The sequence below is a fragment of the Herpailurus yagouaroundi genome, unplaced genomic scaffold, assembly GCF_014898765.1.
Source record: "Herpailurus yagouaroundi ecotype Mexico unplaced genomic scaffold, PumYag 141, whole genome shotgun sequence".
NCBI classification, from domain to species: Eukaryota; Metazoa; Chordata; class Mammalia; order Carnivora; family Felidae; genus Herpailurus; species Herpailurus yagouaroundi.
In genome coordinates, this window is record NW_024412396.1 from 9,360,274 (window position 1) to 9,368,429 (window position 8,156).

The 8,156-nt window shown below is 38.7% G+C and overlaps 1 long non-coding RNA gene across 1 annotated transcript; it reads right to left on the reverse strand.

The window, feature by feature from the left end:
- Nucleotides 1-589: 589 nt before the first annotated feature.
- LOC121031266 (uncharacterized) lies at nucleotides 590-2,761 on the reverse strand. The gene is made up of 3 exons (XR_005790637.1): nucleotides 2,645-2,761; nucleotides 1,310-1,422; nucleotides 590-900 (listed from the first exon to the last, which is right to left on the reverse strand). It is a non-coding gene; the product is annotated as an uncharacterized LOC121031266 (long non-coding RNA).
- Nucleotides 2,762-8,156: the final 5,395 nt, after the last annotated feature.

An 8,156-nucleotide genomic window follows, 5' to 3' on the forward strand; every position in this document is an offset into this window, starting at 1 on the left:
AATCTGGACATCTTTCAGTGTTCCCTATCTTAGTGACTGACATCACCATCCCTTCAAGACTAGAAGTCATCTATGACCCTTCTTGCCACCCCCATATCTAATCCATCCCCAAGTCTTGCAGGTTTGTCTCCCGCGTATTTCTCACATCTACCCATTACTGTCTTCACGGCCACCATTCTAGAGCAGGCTGTTGCTGCCTCTGACCTGGACTACTGCAACCGTCTAATTTGGCTCAAGGAATCCACTGATTCATTCTTCAACCCATCCTCCAAACTGCAACCAGAGAGGATTTTTTAAAACTTTTTTTAATGTTTATGTTTGAGAGAGAGACCGAGTGCTAGTGGGGGAGGGGCAGACAGAGAGAGACATAGAATCCAAAGCAGGCTTCAGGCTCCAAGCTGTCAGCACAGAGCCTGGTGGAGGGCTCAAACTCATGAACCTTGAGATCATAACGTGAGCCGAAGTCAGACACTGAACAGTCTGAGCCACCCAGGAGCCCCGAGGATTTTTTATCTGATTCAAATATGATATGGCCCATCTCCTCCACATCTTACTGTCAAAACAAACAAAAAACACTTAAGCTAAAAACTTAAAAACCAAATATTTTCTTGCTGGGCAAGGAAACAAGAAATCCTGGCTGGAGCCAGGCACTCAAAAGTACCAGAAAGAACACACAGTGTTCCTACTAATTAGGCATCAAAAGCTAGCACTGTGGATTGGATAAAATGAGTCAATAGGTCTTTACATAATTGGTTAAAACAAGTAGACCCATTCTTTGTTCATCATTAATCAGAAAAGAGTCTTCAGTTAGATCCAGTAAGGGTCTTATGTCCTGGGGTGGTGGGGAGTGGGTGTCACTCAAATTCTTGGTCCTTTATCAGCTTTACCTGCTTACAATAGCTGTGACGAAACATAAAAGTCAATTTTAATATCTCCTGTGTAAGTACTGCTATTTGAAGAAAAATTTCCTTTCACATTACTCCTTCATTCCCACTCCTAGTATTGCAGGCTTCTCATTATTCTATGATCTCATCATTTTACTTCCCCAGCCCCGTCATGGTGCTCTTTAAGCCCTGCCCACACTGGGCTTGAATTCTCTCTCAGATGCCTTGTACTCTTCCCTCTTACTGTGCTGGTAAATACTCTTCTCATCACGCCACTACCCCTTTAGCTTAGTGAAGTTGGCATTCTTAAAATCTCAGCCCAACTGTCATTTCCTTCCAGTTTTCCCTGGCTCTCCACTGCAGGTAAGACTCTTCCATTATACACCTGCCAACAAAACTTGTTTTTTGTTCCTCAGGATACTTACCTAAGCTTATTTGATTCTTGGGTTTAGTTAATTAACATCTGTCTCCTCTCCTTGACTGACAACAGGGATTGGTTGCATTTTCTTTTGCTCACCATTGTGTCCACCAGTATCTTCTAAAATGTCAAACAGAATTGGTGCTTTAAAAAGTGATGCTCATTATTTCTTGAATGAGTGAATGAATGAATGAATGAATGAATGAATTGACAGAGGGATGAATGAATCTATACTAGCTGGAGTTTGGGACTACAAGCTAACAGAAGTAAGAAAAATTTTATGAAAGCCTTAGCTTGTTCTTATTGTCATAAGGTTTAATTATGAAGATTTGAAGAAATTAAATCTGTAGTTTATTTTTTTATTTTTTTATAAAATTTTTTTAAATGCTTTATTTATTTTTAAGACAGAGAGACAGAGCATGAGTGGGGAGGGGAAGAGAGAGAGGGAGACACAGAATCTGAAGCAGGCTCCAGGCTCTGAGCTGTCAGCACAGAGCCCAACATAGGGCTGAAACTCACGAACTGTGAGATCATGACCTGAGCCAAAGTTGGATGCTTAACCAACTGAACCACTCAGGCGCCCCTTAAATCTGTAGTTTAAATAAAGTATTTGGTAAGATAGGAAAGGAAATGAGGAGAAAAAAAGAAAAGACACACAGTCTTCAATTATTTCCTTAAAGCAGCCATTAACTTAGACTCTTGATAAGTCACTCTTGGACCATCCTACCACCTATATTACCTTATGCCATCATTCTAAGTCACACCCTCAGGCACACAATGATTATACTTCAGTCTATAGCACCAGCCTAAATTCCCAATTTAATTATTTGTTGTCAGTTGATGTCACAATTTAGTGTTAATTAAATGTAGCTCTTTTTGTCCTTGTGCCTTTTGTTTCTAATAGCTGTAGATCCAAAGCCTATTCTCTAAAAACAGTTTCATGTAAATATGCTTTCATTAATTTAGTGATTATCTGATGCAAATAGACTTAAGAGAGAAAAGGGATGCCTGAAGGCATGTATAAGAACTAATGAGTGACGCTAAACCAACTGTAAAATAATTGAAGCTCGAAATGCTGTCCAAGTTTATAAAATATTTCCTTTGGAGAAATATGTTATTATAGGAGGAAGTTAGAATATATACTTTATTAATCTATCATCTTCTAATACTTACTATTGTTATACTTGGACACATTTTAGAAATTGCATTACTATTACACATGACAGATTAAACCCAAGTTTATTCCAACTCTCTTGTGAATGGCAGTGTTTTAGTCCATTTGGGCTGCTGTAATAATGTATCACACTGAGTAGCTTCTAAGCAACACAACTTTATTTCTCACAGTTATGGAGAATGGAACTCCTGAGATCAGGGTGCCAGCCTGGTCAGGTGAAGGTCCTCATCCTCTTGCAGACCTCTCTTTGTGTCCTTGCATGGCTGAAGGGGCTAGGGAGCTCTGTGGGGTATCTTTTGTAAAAGCACAAATCCCATTCATGAAGGCTCTACCCTCATGACCTAACCATCTCCCAAAAGCCCACCTCCAAATACCATCATACTGGGCATTATGATTTCAACATATAAATTTGGGGGAGGGGGGGACACAAACATTCAGACCACAGCAAACAGTGAAGGAAGACAGCACACAAGGGCAAAGAGAACAGAAGAGCTAGACAAAAGTCTGGAAGCTGGAAAGAGATTACCAGCTGGCAGAGATTACCGTTTAGGGAAGTTAAACCTAGAGAACTCTGGTCTTGGGTCATCCATCAGATGCTGCTAAGGGCAGAGGTGCCATAAATAAAACAGAGAAACTAACTAAAACTTTATATATGACATGGTAATACCCAGAACTCCCTTCCCCCATTTGACTTCCAGAACACTGGCAGCCAACTTTATAACCTCCAAGGCAAAAAACTGAAAGAAAGTGATCCACCCAAAAGAGATAATCTATAGAAACTGTCATTTGAGGACCCTTCAAAGAAAGGATCTACATACTCCCTACCATTCTACACCAGGCAGTAAACTAACTCAAAATTTAGAACATCTTGTCAGCGTTAAATGGCATCATTCTCAAATGTGGACAACCAAGGTTTATTTGTCAAAATGCTGTCTCTCTTTCAAGTTCCTCTCAATGTCACTTTTTCCATAAAGATTCTCCCTGAGTCATCAGTTTATATGGCATTAACTATAACCTATCTTGGGTGCCTGGGTGGATCAGTCGGTTAAGTGTCTGACTCTTCGTTTTGGCTCAGGTCATGATCTCACAGTTCGTGAGTTTGAGCCTCATGTCGGGTTGAGCCCCATCTCGGGCTCTGGGCTGACAGCTTGGATCCTGGACCCTGCTTTCAGTTCTGTGTGTGTCTCTCTCTGTCCCTCTCCCACTTGTTCTCTGTGTCTCTCAAAAATAAACATTAAGAATAAAACCTCGTCATGCAGTTATGCTACATGCTTTAACACTTATTAGATGTATGCTCTCCTTGACTGCAGGTACATATCCACATATCCAGTTACTTCCTAAACAGATACTTAGATACCCCTATTTTCCTCACACTTCACATTTCCAAAACTGAGCTTGTCATCCTGCCTTCCAAACCCGTGTTTCCTGTCTCACCAAATGGCACTTCAACTACCCAATTACCTCAGTCAGAAATCTAGCCTCTTATCTACTACTTCCTATACAATCTTTCAAAAACTTCTGCTCTTTCAGCTTTTCATATGTATCTCAAATCTCTATCTTTACTCCCTTACTGAAAACACTTCAGTGGTTTCCCAACTACCTTAGAATAGAATCCAAACTCCTTAGAAAAACTGTTGATACCCTGCACAGTCTGACTTCTGCTTTTCTTTCCAGTTTCAAACACCCTACACTCTCTAGAAAAAGAAACTTTGCAAGACTTTTCCCCTCCGCTTGCAGTGCCTTTCCTTCCAGTCCTCTGACTAACTCCTCATCCCTTAGGTCTCAGAGAGGACTTCCCCAACAAAGTAGGTCAGGTACCCCTGTTATCCTTTTGCATGATAACCCATACATTCCCTTCATAGCACTGATAGTTAGTAGATAATATGTGTACTATAAGGTTATTTGTTTAATATATACTCCATCTATGACTCTGTAAGCTCCATGAAAGCAAGACAATAGATGTTTTGCCTGCTATTGTATCCCTAGCACGGAGCCTGGTCTATAATGGGCACTTAAATATTTTTTCAATAAACAACTGAATATTTATTGGATGAAAAATATTGATTTTTAACTTACTTGAAAGCCCAATGCTGGTGGATACGGGAATGGAAAACCTAATCACCCAGGAGAGCCATTATCAAAATTGAATCTTTAACACATGGCAACAGAATGGATGTGAAAGACACATTGCAAGAAAGAATGAAAGATGGATCTTAGGTCTGCTGATGATTCAGACCTAAGTGACTGGGAAAAGGAGAGGGCTACTCTAATAAGTAGGAAAGTTAGAAAGAGGGTTGTTTGGATAAAGAGATGGTGAATTTGAGTTTAGAAATGTGGAACTGGAAGAGCTAATTCCATTAAGGTTGAAATTGTAAGTGTGTAATTGGGAACATAGGTCCATAACTCTGAAAAGAGGACATGATTAGAGTTAAAACCATTTTGGAGTCTTTTTAGTGGAGACGATATTCCATCTACTGCTCTTTCAGGCAGATGTATACTCTCAGTGCATCCTGCACTTAGCTTTGGTAAATCTTCTCACACTTGTAAAGCTTGTTCAGTGCTGGTCTTTCTCTACTTGATTGTAAGTTTCATGAGGACAGTATTGCTCTATCCTTAGGAAAGGAAACACTAGATTCCCTACAGTGTAGGGATTCTGGGAACAGGTAGTAAGGAAAACCAACCTTCAGGTTGCTGAATGGAAAAATGTTCCTTTTTCCAATGGCAGTAATGGCAGCCACACTAGAGGAATTTCCATAACACGGTGGCCCAGCATTTTTCCACCAAAGAAATGAACAAATTCTTTTAAATCACACAGTTGGCTAGTAGCACAGTTGTAGTTAAGATTTATGGTTCTCTCGGGGCGCCTAGGTGGCTCAGTCGGTTAAGCGTCTGACTTTGGCACAGGTCATGATCTCACAGTTTTTGAGTTCAAGCCCTGCATTGGGCTCTGTGCTAACAGCTCAGAGCCTGCAGCCTGCTTCAGATTCTGTGTCTCCCTCTCTCTCTCCCCCTCCCCTGCTCATGCTCTGTTTCTCTCTGTCTCTCAATAATAAATAAACGTTAAAAAAAGATTTATGGTTCTCAATCCAATAGCCTATCTCTCGTGTACAATTGCAACATGCACGTCTACTAAATATCTACCTCAATCTACCATAATGTGAAACAGATTATCCCACTATCTCAGGTATATTATGGATATAAATTTGTCAATTTTAGTGTTGTTTTAAAGCTTTGAGATACAATTTGATATTTAGAATCCTAGACAGGCTTAAACTTTGAAAGTATCCACCCATCCAGTGATTTGCTGATTTCTTCTTTCTCTATACTTATTCACAAAGATTTATGTCTTGCCAACATCGTTAAAATTAGTTCTGAATCCAAGTTGCAGACTATTTGATTATGTTATGTAAATACCACTCAAAGAACTTTCCCAGAAGTTTTAAACACCAGGGGCAATAGATAATCTTATGACTATTACAGCCGCTATTTACAGGTAATATGGCAATGCTGTAAACTTATTTCTATATAATTTAATCTGATGAAACCGTATCAATAGTATCTCCTTTTATTAATGATTTTACTCCTTGACTTCAATTAAATTCACCTAAACATGCACTTGAAGCATACAGGCACGTAACAATTATTTCCTGAAATGAACTGATAAGTACTGTGTTACATGCTTCCCCGTTAATGAAAGATAAAACGATATGGAGCCCGCCTTTAAACAAAACTCTGAGATTCCTACCATTAACATTAATCCAAAGCTGAGCTACTTCTCATTCTGTTTTACTTTTTGTGAAGTGTGCTATATCGTGAAACCTAAAAATCATTGTTGAAAAAACTAAATTATACACCCACATGTATATAAATTATATAATTATTCACATGGTGGGTTATTATAGAATATTACCAATTCATTTGCTACAATAAACTTTTTTTTCCAAAGAGTTATATAAAACACACATGGAATTACTTCATTTTTAGTGTTTCCCCATAGTATAAATCATTTTTCTCTGCCTAAGATATCACTATCTCTCCAGCAGGCTAATCCCAGGAGGTTTAGCAACCACAATTACTACATTTAAATATTCCACATATCTGTCAAGACTTAAAAGAATTCTGTGGTGTCAGTTTAAATATAAATATATATAATTCTAGTTAATCATCACTTAAGGCGGTTTTGAAAACCACATTACTTGCTGCTGCAAATGTCAGTGTTAGATTGTCTATGTTGTGTAATGTGCTATAGTCCCACTCTCTTTATTGATTTATTGGTTAAGAAAATGTCCATACTGATGCTGCCAGACATAAGTGTTCTCTTTATCCAGAAAATACATAGTTTCTCACTGAGGTAAACTTGTCAAGATCATTTCATCTAATCATCAAAGAGAAAAGAACACCAGAAAAATCACTCTTGTGCTTTACATAGAGCTCAAAGTGAGGTTGGAAATCTCACATAAATATAGTATTTCAAGAAAATGCTAGCAAAACATATTACAAGCTTTTCATTTGTTTCCTCTGCTTCTGAAGGAAACCTTTATATTTACCAGTGACCGTACTAACGGTCAATAGCTTTCATTCTTCTTTTGCCTTTTAATGTAAGTGCAGATTTTGTGCATTTTGTAATTTCATCTTATAAACAGCTTCAATGACCCAGCAATGAAAATCAAGCATTTTGATGGTATAGTAACTACAGCTACATAATTTTACACTGGGATGGGTCAGAGGGTTGCTATATTTACCTTTAAGTTAGGTCTGTTCCTGTGTCTGTATTTATTTATCCTACTTGAATAGCGCTTACAGTGAAGATAAAAGTGTAATTATTTTTACAACAATGAAAGATTCAGGGTGCCAGAACCTAATATCCTAGTGCCCAGCAACCATAACTAGCACCAGTGAATAGCACTTCAAGGCTTTTAATCTCCATGACAACCTACCTTGCGTTATTCAATAAAATACCACTTTGCATGCATACAAACATATTCTTTATGCACACAGTCTACTTGTTAATAAATATCACCTGCACTGAACACCAAAAAAAAAAAAAAAAAAAACCCACCTTCCTTTTAAATAACTCTGAGTTCTCCCTGTAAAACTAATTAACTGAACTGAGAAAGAACCTAATTTATATCTTTACATCTATAGCACACCTACGTAATAAGCCAACCAAAAGACTTTCTGTAATAGATGTTGAAACTGATCCCTTCTTCAGTGTGAAATGCTATGAAGGCACTACCCCCAAAACCCACTTGGGTGCTGTATCAGTAATACTTTCTTGTGGTGAGTAGGTCATTTCACTTGAGACCTAGTTGTTGCTAATGTTCTTCTATGGGAAAAATATTCTGCTACAGGCTCAGCATTTTCTGTTTATTCTCTTCATCGTTAAGGACAATTCTCTAATTTCTAGGGTAAGACTGACAGGTTTGTTGATTGTTCGGGTTCTTGACATCTCCTTTGAGCTTTTGTTTATTTTGCTCCTTATAATTTTTTTGCAATCAAGAATAGATCAGGAAGGGCACCTGGGTGGCTCAGCTGGTTGAGCATTGGACTCAATTTCAGCTCAGGTCATGATCCCAGGGTCATGGGATCTAGCCCTGTGTCAGGCTCCTCACAGAGCATGGAGCATGTTTAAGATTCTCTCTCGGGGCGCCTGGGTGGCGCAGTCGGTTAAGCGTCCGAC